Source organism: Triturus cristatus, chromosome 3_2 (genome assembly GCF_964204655.1).
Source record: "Triturus cristatus chromosome 3_2, aTriCri1.1, whole genome shotgun sequence".
NCBI classification, from domain to species: domain Eukaryota; kingdom Metazoa; phylum Chordata; class Amphibia; order Caudata; family Salamandridae; genus Triturus; species Triturus cristatus.
In genome coordinates, this window is record NC_140584.1 from 310936363 (window position 1) to 310959794 (window position 23432).

The window sequence follows — 23432 nt, forward strand, 5'->3', positions numbered from 1 at the left end:
TTATTTCAAGCAAATTCACTAGTTGTTAATTATGGAAAAATTACTCTGCGGGTGAGTTTAAAGAAAACACCAACCCAAATGTCAATTAACTGAACCAATCATTGAATATATAAAGCACACACACGGGAAATCTTTTTGTGAAATAAACACAAATATTTTTTATATGCAAATCCAATTAAAAAATGAGTACAAATGAACGATTGATTCAGCAATAAATCATGAAAAAGGAAAATCTAAGTCTTATCCGCATTTCATGAAGAAACATCTATTCCAGTGAAATCAACAGAGATATGTCTCAAACTGAGAAAAATAATAATCATCTGCACATAACAAATATTGTGGAAATAGATGATGAAGTCGACGTTTCGGTCTTAGATGGCATCAATCCGTCAGACAATCTTCAGGACAGTAGGTATTGCATAAAAAGACCCTTTATTGATTGCAAATAGCGCGATAAAGTCTTTGTCGTGGAAAGGTCGTTCTCGCTGCTTCTGTAACGGATCTTAATCAAATTACTGGCCGTAAATTCGAGTCAAGGGGATAAACCTTCCTTTTTTATTTTCTGAGCTGCATAACGACAGATTATTGCCGCACGATGGGAGAGCTAATGACTGACGTTAGCTCTCCCATCGTGCGGCAATTTTTAGGCGTCTCATATTGTTGGATAGAATGACTTTACTAGAAGAGTACTTATTTTCAATTTGGGAAGGTATCTTATGCTTGGTCAGATCCAGGGTCACACACAGGGGATTATGATCACTTTCTAACCTGTCTATGACCAACATATCTCTATGGGTATGCCAGAGTGCCAAACTAATCAGGACATAATCTAACCTTCTAGCGCAGTACCCATTGTTAAACGTTTTAGCCCCCAATCTATCAGAAGGTGTGCGGCTATTCGCAGCCCGCAAACCCTTCTCCTTACAGAAGGAGTTAATTTGAATAGCCACATCCGTCCACCTGGGAATTTGGTCCAACTCCAGCTTAGGGATTCCCCACCTAGCATCTTCCTCATCTGTGAGATTGACTTCCTCCCTGGTGAAGGGCTCAAATGTTGAATTGAGATCCCCCGCAACTACAATGTTTGAGGTTTCCAGGTGTGGATCAAGGAGTTCGTCAAGGGCCACCAAAACCCCCGACTTCTTCCCTCTGGTACCTCTCACATAGACGTTGTAGATGTCTATAGTCCACTGGGGGCCCATTGTCAATCTAACTGCCAATATGTCATTGCACTGTTGGGGAAGCACCTGAATATTTAGCCCTAGATTTTGCCGCACCCAGATTGTCAACTCCCCGGATGGTCTTCCTTTAGTACCTTTACTAGCCGGGACATAGTCGTTCAAATAACCTACGCAAAATAGGGGAGCATTTGCCCAGGTTTCTTGGAACAAGCAGATGTCATACCCCTCAATAAAGGTAAGCCATTCAGGGGAGCTCATCTTCCAACGCAAGCCTGCAATGTTCCAGGACAGCAAAGAATTCTTACTCGGGCCTTGAGGTGGAGATATTGGCCCATTATGAGAGCACAAAGCCTGGTCACCTGCGCCAACTCAGCGGCTACCTGGGTTGTGATTGCTGGTCTTTGGTATTTGACCCATCCCTTCAATAAAGGACTCAGGACTCATGATACTATCCCTTAAGTTAAGGGAATATTTTATATGAACTGCATCTTGCTTTAGGGGCGTTTCCTTCCACAGTCAATCATTCAAATCCAGGGTAGAGCCACCCCGCGTAGCAGATGGCCTATGACATTTTATAGGATTGCTCCTACTACTCGAAGGGGAGCGTCTAAACTGTATTGGTGAATTACCTGGTGCGGTGGTACGAAATTCAAGTGCAAAAAGATTCTCCACTAGGTCTGCCCTGGTCATAATGAGCTCTATACAATCTTGAGGATTATATGGGGAAGTTAACCTGCGTGCTTTAATTATGTCCTCTCTGATCACTGAACGACATCCCCTAACTTGCTGTATCCAGTGAATAGCTTTATTTATGAGGGAATCTTCATTCTCTATACCTCTCCTTACATCCAACTTGGGTACATTTACCATATATATTCTAGGCGTACTGGGTGGTTGGGGTAGGTACTGATCTCGTTTCCCAGATAGGAGGGATAACTCCAGATTGTCGACATGCAAGCGGATATTTCTACTAAGGGAAGTCTGATCCATCAATGCAGCAGTCTTATATTGGTTAATCGAGGGACTAACTACCCCGCGTGATGGGTGCTTGATCGCCGGTAGGGGTGATGTTTCCTTTGCCCTTGTAATTACCCTTCCTGGGGGGATTGGCGGCCTAATAGTGTTGTCCCTACTATCCTTAGTAGCACTAGGCAGGGATACCGATGGTATAAACCGGGAAGAACCTTGCAAACAGCCTTGGAGACTGCTTTCTGATGCCTCGGTCCTCCCTCTTCGGGTTGGATCTAGGGATAATAGTTTCAGCATTTCACTTAGCTCCTCTATCTTGCCTCTCAAGGAGCCCACTTCTGCCCATAACATAGTAACCAATTGAATCACATCCTGCCCTGACTCGAGATTGCCTAGCCCTATTCTTAGATTTTGTGTGTCTACTATGGGTGGAACCTGGGCCGACAGAGGCCGACCATCCTCCCCTTCTTCATGGTGGGCTAGATCAACCAGGGGCTGAAACCTATTAGTGCAGATAATTATAGGGTCAATATGTACATTGTTGGGCTGGGTCTGGGTCATGATCGGGTTGGCATTAAGAGGGGGTTCTACCCTTTGCTCATTTACCCCTGTTTCATTGTAAGAGACCAATACTTTGTTTTTTGGTTTCTGAAACAGGGTGGGGATAGCAAGGTTGGAAGGTTTGCTCGGCTGGGGGTGGGGTTTATTGCAGGTAGGTAGTGCCAGGGGAGAAGACTCTAGAATTCCCTCACATTAGCTGATTAAGGTGTCAATACGATCCATAACACAATTGCTACCTGCATCTTTATGAAGCTTCCTTGCCTTCTTCCCCCTATTACATCTGCTTGCTCCAGTCCCTCCAGAATCCCCCCAGCCCCACCTTCTTCTGGTATCTTTCTTTCTCCCATATCCCTAAATTTAACTGCCAAACAGATAGAATTACTAGCCTCCCCGAAGTCTGGAAGCGGTGACACCACTAATCTTTAACAGTAAGTACAGCTATAACCCACAACCCTCCATCTTCTACTAGCTACGAACAGTAAAAAAACAGTACCAATAAAGGATGACCACAGAGTCCAGCAATCCAATGGACCAGCAAAAACTGCCAGATAGATCACCAATACTTTTACAACCTCGATAAGCGAGCGGAAACAGTACCTTAGGATTCAGACCAAAAGTCTCCTGGCGGCCACAGCGTCAAAACCTCTCCCAAACCAAAGATGAAAGAGGGGTGGCCCTGCCCTGTCTCTTCCTGTCACTGGCCCGGGCTTTGCCCGGGCGCGGCCAGCACGTTTCCCGCGCCACGGTGATTCTTGGAGCTTTTTAGCGCGATGACGATGTCAGGCTCCTCCCTCCTGAGAGCTGGGCACACTGGGACTTGGAGTCCCCACAAACTGGCAGTGCTGGCTGGTGCTAGTGGCGCATTCTCCTTTTGTTTAAACTTCAGTAAAATACTTTGAACAAAAAACAAATTCTGTTACCTGACTTAGATCACCTACCAGGTTATGGCTGATAGCAATCAATGCGTAATATCACTTTTATGTCATATCATCAAATATGCTAATTATTATTCCAAAACATTTGAAAACTCCAGAGCTTGTTGGGGTTCCTTTTATTAACCAGTGCAGATTAAATTACACCATAAAAATGAGTCTCCAAGCTCAATAACTACTACTTTAGTTAATTACAGACTCGTCTCACAATGTTAGACTACACTGGCCAACGCTTCTCCACTCAATAGCTTACACCTTTATATCATCATTACCCGCTCCCTATATCATTAACACAACACAAAAAAGTAACTTATGTCCTCAAACGTTGGCATCGCAAATAAGAGGCAAGACAGTGGCACGAGACATTGCAAGGATTAGGGGCCAGATGTATCAAAGGGTTTTACCCATTCTGTGTCTATGGGAAAATGTGTTCATACATATGGGGCCAAGTGCGTTTGCTGTCGACTATAAAATCAGCTGGAGTGAGACACGGAAGGAGAAGCGAGGTTTCAGTTTTGCAACATGACAGTGCAAAGCCGCCGTCCATGCCTAGGCCTGGGGCCTTAGCACACCTCCAGGCCCAAGGGCACTCCTAATAACACCCACCCGCAACAGCACAATCTGGACAGCGGAGGAAACATGCAGCCGTTACGACGGGACAAGCTTCAAAGTAACAAGTGCGCTGAACACACAGAACAGAGCCCTGAGCCGGATATGGGAGGGGTTATTGTCACACAGATTGGGCACATTCATAAAAATAAATCCAATCTACGAAACACAGGGTTTAGCCAGATCAAGTCGCATGCTGTCAGTGGCTCCATGGACAAGCGCCGGGAAGGGCTTGCACTAACCCAGCTCGTCCTGCGGTGTGGTGGGGTTTCTGTTTGTTGTGTTGATGGTTTTCCTCTGAATGGGTGCTTGGGGGGCAGCCGAACACGGCGAGGTCTGCCCCCAGGGCAGATTGGGAAGGGGGGGGGACTGGCCGGCGAGCGGCCATTTTGTAAGCTTTGGGCTACATTGGGACTAGCCCAATTGTAGCCTAATGTCGTTAGAGTAGCCCAAGGGGTATTTAGGCAGTTTTCACGCTTTCCCAGCCACCATTTAAGGTTTGGTGACCTGGTGGCTGGGAGCGCTGTGCTAGTCAGGTGGTTTTTGTCAGGCCTAGTGAGGATCTTTTGATGGTTTTAAGGAATTTGACTTGCGGGCAGTTGTGATGGCAGGTGGCGATTACAGAGTCTTGGAGCAAATGAGGCTTCTCCGCGAGGGGTGGCGGATGGATCTTTTGATCCCCGCGGTTGCCGCGCCTCCGCGCCTGGTGAGGTGCGCGTCGGCTGAGGTGGCGGCCGCCGTCGCGGGCTGCTCGCCCCCCGGAAGGCCGTAAAAACTAAGGCGAGCTATGGGGGCTGCGCGGATGTCAGGACCGCGGCCCCGGAAGCGAGCGTGATTGGGCAGGTTTGGACATTTTTTCATCTTGGGCGGAGGGTGTTTCCGGGGCACAGGGGAAGGTGGAGCAGGACGGGTTTCGCTTGGGGGTAGGGTCCGAGGTTTCAGGAGGGGGGATTGAAGACTTTTCGGCGCGGTTGGCGGGAGACGACCTAGAGGAGGAGGGGGCTGGGCTGAGTTTTCAGGGGGGTCTGGGGTAGGGGGTTTAGAGTGGAGTGATGGGGAGGAGGATGTGGTGGACGCAGAGGAGGTGGTAGGCTTGAGCGCGGTAGGGCAGGCATGGGTAGCGAGCACTTTGGGGGCCGCAAGTAAGAGGGGTTGGGATGGGAGAGAGAAGAGAGGTAGGCCCAGCACACCAGACCATCCTCTTTTGTTGCAGGCGGTGGAGCGACGACCAGAGCATCGCGGGGTTCTAGACTTGGTAGGACTGGGAGCGGCCCATTGGCACCAAGGAGATGGGAGGGTGGAGCCTCGGGCGGCGTACCCGGTACCGGCGGGGTACCCTGGCGTGGCTGGCATAAGTGGGCCCAGAACGGGCTCGCTGGCCCCAACACCCACGGGTACGCAATGTCACGGGGGGCAATGCAGACGATGGAGCGACGCAGAGGACGAGTTTTGTTTTTCCCAAAGGGTGCATTCTGCTGGGGGCGTTAGGCAGGAGGAGCTGGATTATGAGGAGGATAGTATGGAAGAGGGAGAGGTGCGAGATGTTGACGAGGAGGGAGAGGGGGGGCGAGTAATGTTGTGTCTAGTATTTTACAGGTGTCACAACGCCACGCGCTGTCCACGGGTCGGACATCGCGATGGGAGGAGAGCTCGACCTCTTTGCCAGGACGCAGGGTGGAACGGCGGACGGAGTCCTTGGCGCCAGGTAAACGGTCATCGCGCTTGCGTCCTGTGATGGTGTCGGTAGGCGTGGGTGGGGCTGACAGGGAAAAGGGGGCGGGGAGTAGGTTGAACAAGGGCGCTTATGTGGTGGATGTTGGGGTAGGAACGGAGGAATCAGGTAAGGGTTAGGTCGAAGGGTCAGGTAAGACGTCCATCAACATTGGGGGCATGACGGACAAGAAGGTGACGGTGGAGATTCAGACAGGGGAGGGGGAGACCAAATTGGAGAGTAAGGAGGTGAAAATAAAACGGTTGCCATACATGGGTGTTACTAAGCCTTTGGGTGCTCATCTAACGTTGTCCACCAAGGAACGGATTTGAAAAGGGGAATATGTCGAGATGCTTAAACTCCTCCATAGGGAGGTGAGGGCAAAAGAGGGTTCGAAAGAGGAGGAATTTGAGTTGGGTAAAAGGCCAAAGGTGCCGTTGACGATTGAGAATTGGACGGCAGCGTTTCTCATTTACGCTAGCGCGTATTGCGAAAAATTCCCTGAAAGGTCGGTGGCCATGTTTAAATACATGGATGTGATCAGGAAGGCTCAGATTACGGGGGGTGACTACGCCTGGGCGCAGTACGATGAGGAGTTCCGGGCACGCATGGCGTGGGACCCGGAGACGAAATGGGGAGAGCTTGATACGGATTTGTGGCAACATACGATGGGGCTAGCTGGGTCTGGGAATTTTTTTTTTTACGGCCAGCGGGCTCCCACTTGTGTATCAGCCCTTTCGAGGAGGCCCCACCCATGATGGGGGTGGGGGGAGCAGGCAGGGGACAGCCGGGGCCGAAAGGGGCTTGCTGGGATTATAACAAAGGGTTGTGCACCCGGGAGTACTGCTGTTTCCGGCACGATTGCTCCAGGTGCGGAGGAAGGCACGTGCTGGTCAATTGTTGGGGCGGCAAAGGTCAGCTGCAGGGGTCACAGCAGTGGCAGACAGGAGGGTTTAAGGCAGGGGGTCAGCAGCAGCAGCAGCAGTTGGGAGGGGGGCAAGGGGCTAAGGGGCCTGGGCCCAAGGGCTCGTACTCTGGTTAACATTGACAATTTGCTGGAAGCCTTGCAGGGGTATCCGGAGCTGGAGGCTGCCGAGCGGTTGCGACTGGGGTTTCTGGAGGGTTTCAGACTGGGGTACGAGGGACCAAGGGCGAGGAGGTGGGCGGACAATCTGAAATCGGCAAAAGAGCACTCACTGGTAGTGCAAGACAAGCTCGATAAGGAAGTGCGTGAGGGCCGCATGGCGGGTCCCTTTCAAGACTGTCCTTTGCCAAATTTGATTGTGTCACCCATTGGAGTGGTGCCTAAGAAAGAGCAGGATCAGTTTCGCCTCATTCAACATTTGTTGTGGCCTGAAGGAGGTTCGGTGAATGATTTCATCGACGAACGAGAGGCCACAGTATCCTATTCATCTGTTGACGTAGCCATGTTACTGGTAGTGACCGCGGGCGCAACAGCAATGATGGCAAAGTGCGACATAAAGTCGGCTTTCCGGCTGCTTCCAGTTCACCCTGATGACGGGGATCTTCTGGGCATCCAATTTGGCGGTCACTGGTACGTGGACAAAGCGTTGCCCATGGGCTGCTCTATGTCATGCGCACTTTTTGAGTGTTTCAGCACGTTCCTACAATGGTTGTTTACGGAACGGACGGATCACCAAGGAGTTACACACTACCTGGATGACTTCTTTTTTGTAGGCACCTCAGGCTCTACGGACTGCCAGAGGGCTCTGGACAGTTTCAATGAGATCATGAGGGAACTGGGCGTGCCGTTGGCACCAGAGAGGACTATGGGACCCAGCACGGCCCTGTCCTTTTCAGGGACTGAACTGGACTCCCGGTTGATGGAGGCACGCCTTCCGGCAGACAAAAAGCAGCAAATGTTGGGGCTGCTGGCAATCATGTTGGCGAAGCAGAAGGTCACGGTTAAGGACATTCAAGTGCTGCTGGGTCACCTCAATTTCGCCTGTCGGGTGGTCAGAGTAGGGAGGACTTTTTGTGGGCAACTGTGCAGGGCACTTGCGGGGCAGAGGCCTCCGCATCATCATGTACGTCTGTCAGCGGGGGTGCAGGAGGACTTGAGAATGTGGCAGTTTTTCTTGCAACATTTGAATGGCATACCTTTGATGAGGGAGGCGGACATGTTGTGGGATGTCCAGATTTTTTTGGACGCAGCGGGGAGTACTGGTTTTGGTCTGTACTGGCAAGGGAGGTGGTGTGCCGAGCACTGGCCCGAGGAGTGGTTGGAAGGGGGCAGGAGCATAGCCTTACCAGAGTTTTTCCCTCTGGTGGTGGCAATCACACTTTGGGGGGAACTCTTGGCGCCCAAGAAAATCACCTTCAGAATTGGTAATATGGCGGTGGTGCACATTGTAAATCGCCAGTCTGCCCGATATGAACAGGTCCTGAAGTTGTTGAGGGTTTTTGTGTTGGGGTGCTTGAAGCATGATATTGCTTTTCGTGCGGTGCATGTGCCAGGTGTGGACAATGACATTGCGGATGCTTTGTCTCGTTCGCAGTGGGGGATGTTCCGTGGGCTCGCCAAGGACGCGGACAGGACCCCGACCAGAATGCCACAGCATCTGTGGTACGTAGGCAACACAGGATGTTGCAACTGGTTCTATGTTCCCTGGCTCACTCCACGAAAGCAGTGTATCGGGCAGCATGGGAGGAATTTTTGTGCTCTGGTGCACGGCGCCTCTTTGGCGTCTAGACAGGAAGATGTTTATCAGTTTATCTTGGACTTGGTTGAGAAGGGTTTTACGAGGGTCACGATAGCGGGCAAACTGGCGGGTATTGCTTTCGTCTGGAAATTATTGTGGGGCTATGCCCCCTCCGCTGGGGAGCTTGGGTCGTTCATTTTGGAAGGTTGGGCGCGTGAATGCGGACGCGCAACCCGGGTGCGGAATCCTTTGTCATGGGAGCTGTTGGAGGGGGTGATTGGGGTGTTGCCTGGGATGTGTTTTGGCGTTGGGGAAGTCGTACTTTTCCCCACACTGATGTCCTGGATATTTGTCAGGCCCTTTCGGGTCTCGGAGCTGTTGGGAACCAAAGCGGAGCAGGGGCTGTCTTGGAGGGAGGTTTCTTTTAGTGCCGATAGGGTCCACATATGGCTGAGGACGGCAAAGACGGATCAGAGTGGAAGGGGAAAATGGGTTTCTTTGCAAAAGGGGGTTGCTTCACAGGTTTGTCCTTATCAGTGGGGTCTGCGGTGGAGGTCTTTTGCAGGGGCCTTGGGGGGGGTTTGGTCTTTGGGCATGGGGACGGACGGTGTGTCAAAGCTTCACAGCTTTTAGCGGTACTGCGAAAAGCGCTGGGTAGGCTGGGGATCGAAGGGAAAGATTTTGGGACGCATTCATTTCGGATTGGTGCAGCTTCAGAAGCTCACTCTAGAGGCTGGGAGCGAGGGGACATTATGAGGTTGGGCAGGTGGTCTTCGGGTTGCTATCAGCTTTATGTGCGCACCGTACCTGGGGGGTTCTAGCGCGGTTGTTCCTTTTTCCTGTTCATTCATGTTTCTCGTTTCAGGTTCGGTGATGGGTCCCCTCGCCAGGGAGATGTCCATTTGGATTGTCGGCCATTTTTTGGTGAAGCGGGCGCAATTCCAGGCCCGCTCCAGGTATTTTGGGGAAAGTTTGGGGTTTAATAAAGAACTATTTTCTGTGTGCTGGTGTGGCAGGGGTGGTATGCGGTGGAAGGAGCTGTTACAGGTTCTCAACAGGATTTTGGTGGCTGGTAGGTGCCCGGATGTTCTGGTACTTCATTTAGGGGAGAACGACATGGTAAGGGAGACAGGCCTGGCACTTATGCGTTGTATGAAGCGGGACTTGGCGTTGATTAAGGCTCAGTGGGCTGGTTGTTCCATTGTCTGGACAGTTTGTTCCTCGCAGGGTTTGGAGAGGGGCGGTTAACCCGGGTGCGGTGGACAAGGCCCGGCGTAAGCTGAATACGGAAATGGTGAGATTTTGTCGGCAGTCGGGATTTTCAGGATTGCGCATAAAGATATTAGGTATGACACGCCGGATTTTTTCAGAGGTGACTGGGTCCATCTATCCCGGTTGGGTATGGACTTGTACTTGTTGGAATTGAGAGAAGTGTTGGCCAGATTGCTGGGCATTCATAAAAGGGGGATGGGGGGTTTGTTTGTCCGGTGCGGGGTGGCAGATAAACGAGGGAGGCGGCGTCTTCGCCTACACTCCCGCCTTTTTCTGGGTGGCGGGCTGGTTGACAGTTGGCCGGGATTGGCTGTAGTTTTTTTTATATGTTGGTAGTTTGTTAGCAGGAGCAGGGAAAGGGTAACTAGGTAGGATAAGTTTAGATTAGAGATTGGTTAGTTACAGTAGCACAAAGGCAGGTAGGGATTAGGGTCAGGGGAGGTTAGGATTTGGAAATGCTAGATTGTGTAGGATTGGGTAATATTATTGTTATGGAATGTTATGTTGTATTTTGTGTGGTGGGAGATCTGATGTGGGGATCGTAGGGATGGGGGGGGGGAACAAGGGGTCAGGAAACTCATGTATAGTGAGGTTTTAGTTTTGGAAGGCAGTTGCCAAGGTGATGAAATTGTGATATGCACCTGTTTCAATAAAGCGGCCTTTTTCCCACACAAAAAATTGGTCTTGTGTCGGCTTGTCCCCTCCCCCTCTCTCCCAAAGGCTGGCTGTTGTCTCCACCGACGTCGGTCGAGCAAGTGTGGACTTTTGTCCACTGCGAGTCTGCGTTATGCGGAAAGATGAGAGAAAAACGGCCCCTTAGCCTCGGAGAGAGCCGGTCCGCCAGGCGGCTGTAGCTGGTAAGAGAAACAGCCACGACTCTGGCTGTAACTCCCTATGCCTCCAGCCGGCCCTCATTCCCCTACACTGGTATATTTAGAAAGCGCTGAGCCATTGAACAGGAACGGCACTGGGTACTCTGGATTTTATACACAAATCTCACATGAACTTCGCTGTAAAATATTTTATTTCCATATTACTTTCGTTTTTTAAATAAAACAGGAATTTGCCATTCTTGTTTACACGCGGTACTCTCTTGCTTGCCACAGTGAGTTACACATGCACTCCGTTGACGACTGCAGATTGTCCTGTGATTTAGTCAGACGATGCGAAATAAATCGAAAACAAAAGTAAAGGTTTGGGGCTGCTTGGAATTGTTTCATTGGTGCTTAAATCAATGGTGTATGCGGAAATTAATTCTGAAATATAAAGACACTGACCTGCGTCTATCAGCACCTTTTGACTGTTGTGACACATATACAGGTACATTACAAAGCAGTGCCCCTATCATCCCTTTTACTAAAAACCCTACAATAGAGAGGCACTGACCTGCGTCTATGTTGGTGTCCATGGCACACACCTTCACGTTGATGTCACAGATCTAAATTTTTCCCTCTATCTGCTCAGCTGTGTTGTAGCAGTCCAAAACAAGCTGTCACCATTACGCAAACAGCAGTGTGTTTATTTTAGCATCGCGCTTTCACTTTAAGCAAAAGCCTGATGTTAAAACAAGCATCGATCTCGTCTTTATGGGGCCTTGTGTTTTTAGAAACACATGGTCCCATGAAGAGAAGAAACTGCTTTGCGACAGACGCAAAGCAGGCCACCGAGTCCGGCTCGGAGGCCAAAGAGCGTCTACAGAAAACCCTCCTTTCCAATGGCAGGCTACTTTTTACCATTAAATGGTGACGCCAGCCAATGGAAATGAGGGAAGGGGCTTAAAGCCCTTTTCTGAAAATCCTCTCCTACAAAATCTCTTGCGGAGGCGAAGCAACGCTTTGCACTGCAACGCACGCGAGACCTAAAAAGCTTGGCATTCCTGTCGTTCGTGAGAGGCGGACGGCAGAGAAGTAACAGGACTCTGTCTTTTCCTTCCTGCCCAGAGAAGAAAGAGACAGTGTCCACTTCTGCTCTGCCATATCAGCTGCCCCCCCACCTCCCACATAATTTATCTTCTTCCCTCTCTTTCTGTCTAGTAGTTCTTCACTTACTGAAAACCATAACTTCGAGACGGGGTTCTCACTCTCTTTCCGCTCTTCTCTTTTATTTGCTCCCCTGTGAAATGGATCCAAAAAAGAAAAACATTTTTGCTGGAAATGTCATATTTTTCGGATATTTTAATTCCAAAGAGAAGCATCAGGAATAAAAGGTGAAAAATATGAAAAAAAACGAAATAAAGTAAGACAGAGTGGTAGCAAACTGTCCAGATTAATTTTATTCACACCCAAACACATTATCGCAACGTTTACAGAGTTTGCCAGTAAAGCGCTGTTTTTGTTTTCTTGTCCTTGTTTTCCCTGGGCTTGCAACTAGTGCACCAATCCTGGAGGTACTGCAATGTGTGGATTGGAAAACAAAATGTGTACTGTGGCTCTGCGTCCAGGGACGTGGTCTTTTTTACCATACTGCTTACGTTTTGTAAGGATATAAGCAAAGGACATTGAAATGGGTCCATTCAGGGCCCTGTAGTCATATCCTTAACTTTTCAGGCGCAAGCACTCACTGATTTCTGAATAGTGCGTGTAAAAGCATTAAGGTAACCATGTTGTTCCTGTGTACATTTCACACGGTTTGCTAAATTCTGCATTCCCTATGAGTGTTTGCTTTTTCCAGGATGTTGTTACTTTTTTTTTTGTAGGCCGCATATCGCTCTTGTGTGTAATTTGAATTGAGCCGCATCCAGGTGTTTATAGCCGGCAACAATTGGGTTGTAGTTGAAGGCAGTGTGAGTTTTTCTCAGTGGGGCAGTATGGTGTTCAGTGGGGGAGAGGATGTGGCACTATGGCCAGAGCTGCTGAATTTGGAACTGGGGAACCAGGTTCAGCCTTAATAACCAGTCCACCAGACCACTTTCCTGAGAGAGCAAAATCCCATGCTAGACCTTAGAAGGCTTCGCAAGACTTTAGAAGCTCTGGTGTCTTAGCACCAGCAGGTGGACCCTAGCAGTGGCAAGTGTGGGTTAACCTTGAAGGCCTGTCCACCACAATCCATACTGAAGTTCACATCCAGTCTTGCGGGCAGGCCTATGAAGCAGCACACCCTAGAACAACAGTGACTGTCACTGAGGTCACAGGACCCTTGATAAGGGCCAGCTCTAGGGCGGTGCAACCGGTGTAACCGCACCAAGTGCTGACTTTGGGTGGAGGCATTATGTTTGCAAGTATATTATGGTTTTAAAAGCGCTTGCTGCCTCCTTCCTGGCATCCAGCAATTTTCAGCAACAATAAAAATGTCATGATGACTCTGGTGTTTAATGTTCTTCCTAGAGTGAGATCGGAATTTTGCCTAGTGGAAGTTTTGACTCATGGAAAGGTAGCTCAGAGGGTTAATGTGCCTGCGGCAAAGAACATGTACCATGCAGATCACAAAGTGCTCATAATGTAAATAGGTCAGTGGGTTACTGCCGTTGTCAGAGAGATCCTTTTGTTACTTGCAGTTTATAAGTTAAAATCCTAACAAAGAACAGTGAGCTATTAACTGTCATTTAAGAGCTGCATACAAACTGAAAGGTATAAATTAGAGCATTATGTTTTTCCCCAGTCTTTGATTATCCTAATGCTGCAAAAAGTGTTCTTTTGGACAGAAATCAATTCTGATTATTAAAGAGAACCCCCAACCATGGTATTACGTTTTAAATTCTGAGTTTGTGTTTCTCCAGATCAATCACTCTGGCTGCAGCGTAATGCAGTATATTTTCTGATATTTTATTATTTTGACATGTGTACACATGCTAACAGTCTCTGGGAAGATTTTGCCTTATTAGTACCAGAGTAACATACAAATGCAGCAGTGAGAAAGGCGATCAGTCAACCCTTGCAATAAGCCATCTACTCCGCAGCAACACAAGTCACATTATTAACTTTTGATACGTTTGAGCTACAAACAATTTATTAGTTTAAATGGTCAGATCATTCAGCAGATCTTGCATTATGAGGTAAATATGGCAGAGCCATATTTATATTGAAAACATTTGCAAACTAGGATATTTTGCCATTCATGTTTAAACTGCTGTCGTGGAAAAGGGAGAAGTGCTGATGACAAACTCCATGGCTCGGAGACAAATGGCTTGTGCTTCCACATTTTATCGTATTTGGGACATTCTGTGATTAGAAGCATATCCCACTTTGTGAATGTATTTTAATGTCAATAACTCACAACCTTAAATAATCATGTGTATCCATTGGTTGATTAAACTGGGCAGTGAAATGCCAAACAAATACTAAAAATTGGGATGTTTGCGCATTCTGGCCACACCTCTGGCTCCGCCCACTGATCCAATCCTTGGGTTATTCCCGCCCTCTGATTCTCCGTCCACAGTTCCCCTACTTTTTTTTCCCCCTCTTCGACCTCTGATTCAGATATGGGCATCTTATCATAGATCCAAGTACCACGCAATGGAGAAAGATCTCATCCAATAAGAATGTGAGGGGGGAGGGGAGGAAGAGGAATCAGCTACTCAGCAAGGTCATTGAGGGCCAGGGCCCTGCTAGGATAGAACCAGCTGCAGCAAGAAGGACTTTACAACAACGTGCGGTGCCCTTCAACCAAAGCCACTCCGGGTACCACAAGCAACAGGCATAACATCTCCTAATCCATTGCCAGCGCACTGGAGGCCACATCCTCTTCACCACTACTCACCTGCGCACTAAGGTACTTCTCCAAAGGGGGACCAAACATCCTTAGGGCGCGATCTCGCTGGCATCAGGTCCCAGAATGCTGTTAAGTTATCTTGACGGTGCGCAACATGGTTGAGCCAGGCAGCGTTTTGCGGAACTGGGTGACAGAGTTCATGATACCTAGGATTTGTACGCTTTGCTGCTAACTATTGATTGCATATTTAATGTATTTTGCCTAATAATGTATTATACAAACCTTTAAAATACTGACCCACGTCTGTCATTCTTATTGGAAGTGGTATAGTTCTGATTGTTGTTTTTGAACCACATCATGAACTAGAGACTGGCAGGACGGTTTCTCTATTGCAGCTTTGGAGCGTTGACCCTCCTATATTTGTTGCCATGCTGGCACCCATATTACAAAATGTAAAATAATAATAAATAATCAAAAACATTTTTTTTCTGGCCCAGTCGCGGAGTAGATCACACTGCGTGTATGTACCTTTATTCTAGCATGAGTGCGTGCAGGTGCGGGACTTAATTATTGGCAGCAGGCTGGCTGGATCTGCACTTAATTGAAGTCCGCATGTCAGGTTGGATAGGTGTGTTTCCGAGTCCCACCTGACATGCGCACTTGAGGCATTCCTTACCTAGCCAACACTAGTGGCCCAAGGATCACAGCTGCAGTCTCCCCGGTCTCTTAGGCTGGTTGAGCCTGGTCTAGCCAATCCTGGTGTTGCTTTCATGCTGTTTAAGCAAGGGATGAGCAACTAGATTGGCTCTATATATGCTAGTAGGCCTAGTCTTGTAGTGAGACAATGTAGGCCAATCATTATATAGCTTTAATATGAAGCAATGCAGTGATTGGCTGTGCTCTGTCCCATGCTAGTCTCTACTCTTCCCTTTTCAGGCCCAGCACATAGCGCATGAAGCGAGAGGGTGGAAAAGACTGCTATAAGGGCGATCATGTACCACATCTATGCGGAGCGCAGCAGTAAGTACTTCACGCCATCTGGTGCTGTTAGTGATAGCATTTAGCAAGTAACGTTAAATTGAAGAAAACACCTGTAACTTTACTTTGCACAAGCAAAAACTTTCCTCTTCATGGGGCACATAGAACGCCTCATCCCACCTTTCCGTATACTGCTCGTTCTCTACTGGGTAATGTTAATTGCAAAATGAAGGCGCACATAGAGAATTTGGGGATGCATATTCTATTAGGCTACGTTGTATTTTTATATTCTTTCTTCAGCGCTGAGATCGTTTCACAATAAAACAAGCATTGAAAATGCAATAGGTCTCGCCTTTGATTAAGTTAAAGCCATTTGCTTTGCTAATGGTATTGTATACCAAAGCAAATGGCTTTAATTAATGAAAGGCGAGACCTATTGCATTTTTAATGCTTGTTTAATATTATATACACGTCATAGTTGCAGCTTATTTATCTTATGCAACTAACAAACATTGACAAAGCCAATAGTCCTGACTTGTTGTAGGTATGATGTTACTTGTTGTATCATATATCCGGATGCAATGACAAAAACAGCAAATTACAAGTTGGGCGGCACACTATGCTAAACACTGGGTTTTAGCTTACGTGTTTTAAGCCACGCCTTTAATTGCATTGGCCACGGCCCTTTGAGAAACCCCCCAGTTTTTTCATCCCACTTAAAGCCCTGTGTGTAAGTACAGTGGCCACGTGTGGTGCAAACTGGGGTGGCTTCCTGACGGGGGCCCCTGCACTTCATCTTCTTTTTTTTTGTTTTTGTTTTTTTACAAATTAAGCACTCTGCAGTGCATGCCAAGGCTAAAAGTTCCTTCATCTTCTGTAAGTTGTTTCTGCGGCAGCCATCACAGGTGGCTGAACAGAGGCCGTTATTATGTTCAACTGAATAAAAATGAATAAAGCTGCGACTATAGCAGTCTTCTGAATATGCCTTCAGGGCCTAAACAAATATAAAGCACAAAGAAATCCTGACAAAGTCGATAGACTGAATCACCTTTATTCCTCCACTGTAATTAGCTTGAATGAAAACAAAACAAGCATTGGCATAGCCAATAGGTCTCACCTTTGGGACCTTATAAGTGTTTAGCCATGCAACAGTTGCATAACTAAATACTTATAAGGTCCCAAAAGCGAGACCTATTGGCTATGCCAAGCGGCCGCGAAAGTGATCGCGATCCCGATCAAACATCAAAGCGGCCAAGCAATTGAAAGTAATGGCGGAAAAGCGCGGCGCGTGTGCCCGCGCAGATGCACTGTAGCTCTAGGCTGGCCTGGTAGCACTTTTTGGAGCCCTCTCAAAAAGTTTCGCCAGACCAGCACATGCGCTGGGTCAGGCGAAACCTAAAAATGAGACTGCTCGGGTTTCGAGTACTCGCACAAAATATCTGCTATTTACACATTTTACTGCGCTTTCATCGCCAGGGCCATGGTGTGAATGCCAAACTGAAAACTGATCTGACATACGGATTTCAGCCCCCGCTGGCTACACATTAACAACAACACTGAAAATGAAAGATGCCCGGGAAAACGTCATGATAATTGCCCGGGAAAACATGTCATAATAATTGGACTTCAGAACGTTCGTAATGATTTATGAATTGCACAAAACGACAGCAAAAGCACCCCTAAAACCAAAAGGCGGCGAAGCCCACACGTCGCAGGCAACAGTAGATCGCGCGCCGAGAGGTGAACATCATGACCGAGGGTCCACTCGCAGCCGCAGCAGCTAGATTTCCTCACACAACCAACCACACAACTGAAGGCATCAACTTTTCGAAAACAAGGATTTGCTATTCTTGTAAAATGTTGCAGCCGCCATCAAATGCAGGCTGCTGCCAAACTATCAACACGGACGATTTAAAAAACATAAAAGTGGCAGAAAGTACAGGCGTCAGTCTGTGAAATAGCTACAAGGGCTTGTAACATCTCTATGTCCTCGTGTATCATGTGGTCAAACAAAATAACAAAAAACTTAAATAAGCAGCTGTGTCTCTGAGAGAGACAAAGGGAAGGGTCTGCTCGGGGAGAGAGGCAGAGGGAAGGGGAAACAAATAGTGCTTCCCCAGTAATTAAACCCCATAGTCTAACGCCGCCAGTAAAAGATCAAATCCCGGTGGGCGGTGCCAAAAGGGGACAGGGCGGCAACAAGGAGGGACTAAGAAGCCTCCTTTACAATAAGAAGCCTGCGTTTAGCCTAAGCTATGACGCGAGCCATTGGGAAGAGGGGGCGGGGCGTCCTCTTCCTCGACCGAATTGATTTCAAGAAGCTCTCGGATGCCGAGAGCAGTGCATGCGTGCTGCTTTCGCCAGCCGAGACCTAAAAATGTATTATGCTGATTTCAGTTGTACACAAGGTGTTGCTCATGTATTGTAATGCAAATGTTAAGGTTTTCTAAAGGTACGACATAAAATATCTTGTAATCTTGCTATAGGCGCTTGCTCTGTTGTCCTGGGGATTTTATGCCGTGCACATCTCTCCTGTTATTTACCACCACAGATACAGCTCAGCCTGCACGCGCGGGAATCATGGAGAGGCCTGGCTCTGTTGGATCAGAGCCTCAATTCAGTCTAGGAGCCCTTCTATCGGCCTGAGTCAATGAAGTGGCTGAGAGGTCCCGACAAGCTATATTATTCTAATATTGAATCCATCCTGATGACCAAGGTTGCCTGGAGTATAATGAAAGTGGGCGAGACAATAAATTAAGCCAGTGATTTGGCCCGGCTCTTACAGCCCGTCCACGAACCAAGCCCTGAAAATGTTTGATATGTAAATCAGACTACAAACATCATGTAAAATATAAAGTCTCTTCAAAATTCAAAAGAGTGTATTCCTTTAACACATAGAAGCTCTGACATTAATATGTCACATTATTTCCCTGCACTTATCAATATTTATTACAAGTCATATTTTTTAAACATGAACTTAATGATAAACCATGAGTGAATTGAGAGGCAAGACAGTTGGCAACCACCTGTATATCCCCACTACTTTCAAATGTCACCAGCCGCCACTGGAAATGGGTCCAATCGGGGAGCACCAAAGTCCGTATAGGGACTACACCGCTCCTGGTCTGAGCCGTTGGCGTGCTCTTTGTAAGATTAGGAAAGACAGATTTGCATGCCGATAGAAGGAAGGTTTGAATTAATCTCCGCTATTGGCGATTGCTCCTGCCACATTCCAGACCAACACTTTTTAGCCACTGTTGGGATGTCGTTATCAGCCCTCACGTGATGCTATTTCCAGGGATGTTACCATCATGCTAATTAGTGGCTTTGAAACTGGAAGAAAATGACTTGTCTTGACTCCTGGAAGTCAAGATGTGCCGCCTCAATAGGAGATAGACATGTCTCACACACTGTGCCTCGCCATAGAGCAGTTTATCTATCTCCCTCGGTTTGGCCACTTCTCTTGGGGTTTTCATGTAATGACAAGAGTCCTCTTTTTAACCAGTATCCTCTTCGTTTCCCACTAGCTGAGCTGTGTGTTGTAATGGAAGTCTGGTTGTTGAGGTGTAGTTTATTGAAGATGATGTATTTAGTCTGAGTTGCAGATAAGTACATCCATAGTTTGGTCCTGAGGACAGCCATAATAATAGCCCCACTAGGAGCAGCCTCCCTGCTGCTCAGCCCATACTCCCAACTGCCACACCTCACCTCACAGGCACCCAAACATTCCATTCATTATCACCACTCCAACATTCCACGCAGCACATTCACAGTGGCTGAGCAGCTAGGGCCAAGCAATAGGGGAGATGCATAAATACGTATACAATATATAACATATCCTCCCCCTTTATAAAACACAAAAATATAAGAATGCAAGATAGAGTAAAATATTTACATGATGAAACATGTAAAGAGAAATTGCATCAAAAAATATGAATGCAAGATGGAATAAAGCATTACATGAAGAACCATGCGTAAAGAAAATGTGGAAGATGCACAGATAACTATACAAGATAACACACATCCTCCCCCTTTAAAAAACACATAACATATAACAGATCATACAGCAGTAACTTAAATTCACGTGTCACTGAACAAAGATTGAGGAAGACCCGTATAAGTCCTACAAAACCATACCACAAAAACAATGCCGAACCTATTACCACCACCAACTCACACCTATTGGCCAGACAAGCATGACAAATGCATGAAAACGTAAACAAGATATAACTGTGCTTTTAATCCAACTCCTCGTCTAATAACAATGCAGTTTGTAGTGTTCGCTACACCAAATAGATAAAATGAAATAAGAGCATTAACGGCTCCTGTGACGTAAAACTACATAATAATCAAGGTAGGTTGACAAAATATGCCAATGGTTCTTCGCTTTAAAGCCTTGGAAGACAGTTACAAATTCTGTCTCTTAAGGGCTGTAATATGGACATAGATTTATGATTCAAGTTTTAAATTTCATTTTGCTATTATTAAAATATTTTGTTTGATAATGCAGTCAGACACTTAACATTTCAAGATCTATTTGTATTTAACAGAATCATAAATATTAACATTTGCTAAAATAAAATACTTAAAAGTAACCAAGGATAAAGTGCATTTATTCCAAATATTTATCTGACTTCTACAGATGGCACTGGAAATGTCTGCCATATATGAGAGAGCTGGTAGGGCAAGATTGGGTTTCAGACCAGTACTGGTGCTATAAGCCAAGGTTTAGGGAATTTGTCATGAGGCAGAAATGGTGTTGGGGCAACTTACAACCTTTTATATAGGAAACACACGTGTCTTAAATCAGATAGATCTACAAAAGGCATGACTGTTATGAAACCATGATAGAGTGACAAAAGAGGAGGAGTCAGAGTTCAGACCATGGGCATGAATGAGCATGTGCAAAGGCTCAAGTGAACCTCAGCCATAGGTGAGCCATCCCACTCTACCTCAGGGCCAGAGGAGATCCAGGGGGTTCTGGGATTTATGGCTGTGGCTCTAGATCATTGTGCCTGAGCATATATCGATAGAGGTGAGGGAGTAAAGACCGAGCATGGTAAATGTCTATGCAGAATGGAAGGGACAGACTGCGTATAACTAAGTAGCCAAAAGTAACAGAGGAGAGAGACTCCGTATTGCCAAAGATAAATGGAACAGATGGACCAGTTTAATCAAGAATCATCGGGGAACAGAGGAGGACAAAACCAGCATGTCCAAATGTCGGGAGGAATGGAAGGGACAGACCAATCATGATTGGGTGTCATGAGGAACAGACCCAACAGCAGTTAGCCAGTCGTATTCCGAGGTACGTATAATCCAAATCCTCCATGCACTCCTCTTCCACACTGGTCAGGTTGGCTTCCCAGTGGTGATGGAGGGTCATCCCTGCAGAAGATCTTGCTTTACAGTAGAATTTGGAGGGCTTGTTTCCTTTCTTCTCAAAAATGCTGGACCGTCTTTGGATATCAGTATCTGAATTTGTAGTTAGATGTTTCAGCTGAAGCTGCATGAAAAGAAGAGACTGTCATAAATGAGTGCATGGTTTCTCCATAATGTCTGCAGAGCCTCTTTGTTGAGGATTACTTCATTACCGCTACTTCCAAGAACATCTGTCCCTGGCCACAGGCACCCAGCTCCACTAGCACCAAGACACATGTTCAAGGCTACCCACACTACTCCTGCCCTTGCTCAGACCTCCCTGTGTGGATGTCCAGGATGGAGCCTACATGGCTGACTTGAACAGGGCTTTTTAATGACATGCTTCCTTTGGTATGTGTCACTGTGCCTGGTGGGCCTTGACTGTGCAAGGTAACTATCCTGGCTACAAAGGTGTGCCCTAGTACTGGTGTCATTGTGCGTGATTTTTTAATATAGTTGTACATTAGCGCCTGCCTCATTTATTCAGTTGGTTGCCAACAGTGGGATGCACCTGTCTAAGTGGGTATGATTGGCTTAGTAGCAGAGGCCTATGCTAGCACCCCCCTCAGTTATATGAATGGCTAACTACAGAGGAAACATCAGTGCCTCTCTTGCTATGTACAAGGGGTTGATTACACATATATGCACTAGTGTCATTCTCAGTGTAGTAATGACTTGATGAAGACATGTCCACTAGAACCTTTCCTTGCTGCCTACTAACATGTTCAGTAGCGCATTTCTTTGTAGAATTACCAGACTTTAGACATGCCTTCCATGTGGGGTAGTGGCCGAGACATCTGTTATCAGACAACACAGTAGAAACATGCACAAACACAGGTGTTATCTGTTCCAAGCATATCCGCTCCATCGCAGGTATTCCTTTTATTTATTCTCATGGCTCTTGGTCTGGCATTATGGGCCCGTGCACATGCTGCTAAAGGGCACACAGGCATGCTCAACAGTGGCCACCAGGGGTAGGGTTTGGAGAATATTGCAAGCAGTATGGTTTGGAATGCCTCGGTTATGGGACTAACCCATGAAGCTTGACACATCTAAGAGTCTAGATATCTTTCTAAGTGGACAGATGTGTGATGGGGCTGAGTAGCACTAGTGAGATATACCTATGGGCTGAGAACCTATCTGCTGCAGGTGGTCAGCACTCAGAAGGCAATTGACAGGAGTTCTTAAGGCCTGGTACATTTTATTTCGTGAACCGCTTGGTGCTAAGAAGCTGTGTGAAGGGGGAGGTCAGGGCTGAGATGCATTTTATTGGAATTAGGGATGGGAATCTGTGTGTTAGGATCTGCTCAGGGTGAGATGCTGTGTGTTGGTTGTTGGTGTCTGGCTACTACACTCTTGAGAGCCGCTCACGGTTGAGATGCTGCCTGAGGAGCTGTCTGAGCCGTAAAAGCTGGTCTGGATCTGGTCAGGGCTGAGACACAGGGTGTTGGCATCTGGTCTGGCTAATATGCTGTATATTCATTCTTTCTCACAGCGAGGCACATTATGTTGAAAGTCATCAGGAGTCGGCTATACGTATGGCTGCGAAACTATATGTTGGGCCTGGTCAGCACTGAGAATGTGCATGCTGTTTACTTTTTATGTTGTGAACTGGTCAGTGCTAAGAGGCTGTACAAATGGACTAAGGCTCAGAGCTGAGGCACTGTTTGTTGCAAGCCGTTTGAGACTGAGACGCAGTATGTTGGGTTTATGACACGGCTGAGATGCTGCATGTCCATACTTTCACAGATCCGGAATGCTGTATATTGGAGCTGTTCTGTGGTGTGGCACTGTATTTACATATCAGCAAATGTCTGGGATGCATTAAGATGAGGGTTGGTCAGGACTAAAAAGCCACATGGGGAGTTGCAATTTGCCAAGTTGCAGTAAGTTGGAAGTTGGTCAGGGCTCACACACTGTATGATGACAGCTGGTCATGGCTAGGAAGCTCAGTGTTGGGGCTAGTCTGGGCTATGACATTGTATGTTGAGGCTTGTCAGGGCTGTGACGACGTGTATGTGTAGGTTGTTAGGGCTGAGATGCTGTATGTTGGATGTACTTAATGAAGCGCAATTACACTCCTTTGCCAGGCGCACAGCGATAACAGGATTCTCCTGAAAATGTTTCTTCCATTTTTACAATTCAAAAAATCTTTAATCCAACTTTTCAAATGAGTTTCATCACTTCAGTTTATTGTTCTTATCAATTGCACACGTGCGATGTTGGTGTTTTAATTGTTTCTAATGCAACAGATATGCCCATCCGGGCCTTTTTCTGGGCACGATAGAATTCACCACACATCCTTGGTCATGTTAAACAATGTATCGAAGAATATGAAAGTTAACATGGTGAAGGAAGAGAGAGTAGGATACAGGCTCTTTCACGGTAACTGCAAAGTGAAGATTCTAGAGGGAAAAACGCTATGCGAGGCAGGTTGCGATAGGATTACATTGCATTTGCATCTTTTATGTTACTGTTTGTGAAGACA

At 47.1% G+C, this 23432-nt stretch overlaps 1 protein-coding gene and 1 long non-coding RNA gene across 2 annotated transcripts in view; one reads left to right on the forward strand and one right to left on the reverse strand.

Annotated features, from left to right (window-relative positions):
• The window catches only part of LOC146857246 (pancreatic secretory granule membrane major glycoprotein GP2-like), a 606316-nt gene that overhangs the window by 13232 nt on the left and 569652 nt on the right, over positions 1-23432 (forward strand). The gene's annotated exons all lie outside the window — the stretch shown is intronic.
• Positions 20120-23432, reverse strand: part of LOC146857247 (uncharacterized) — a 41984-nt gene continuing 38671 nt past the window's right edge. The window contains exon 6 of the long non-coding RNA XR_014979882.1: positions 20120-21029. This is a non-coding gene — a long non-coding RNA (uncharacterized LOC146857247). The remainder of the gene's footprint in view (positions 21030-23432) is intronic.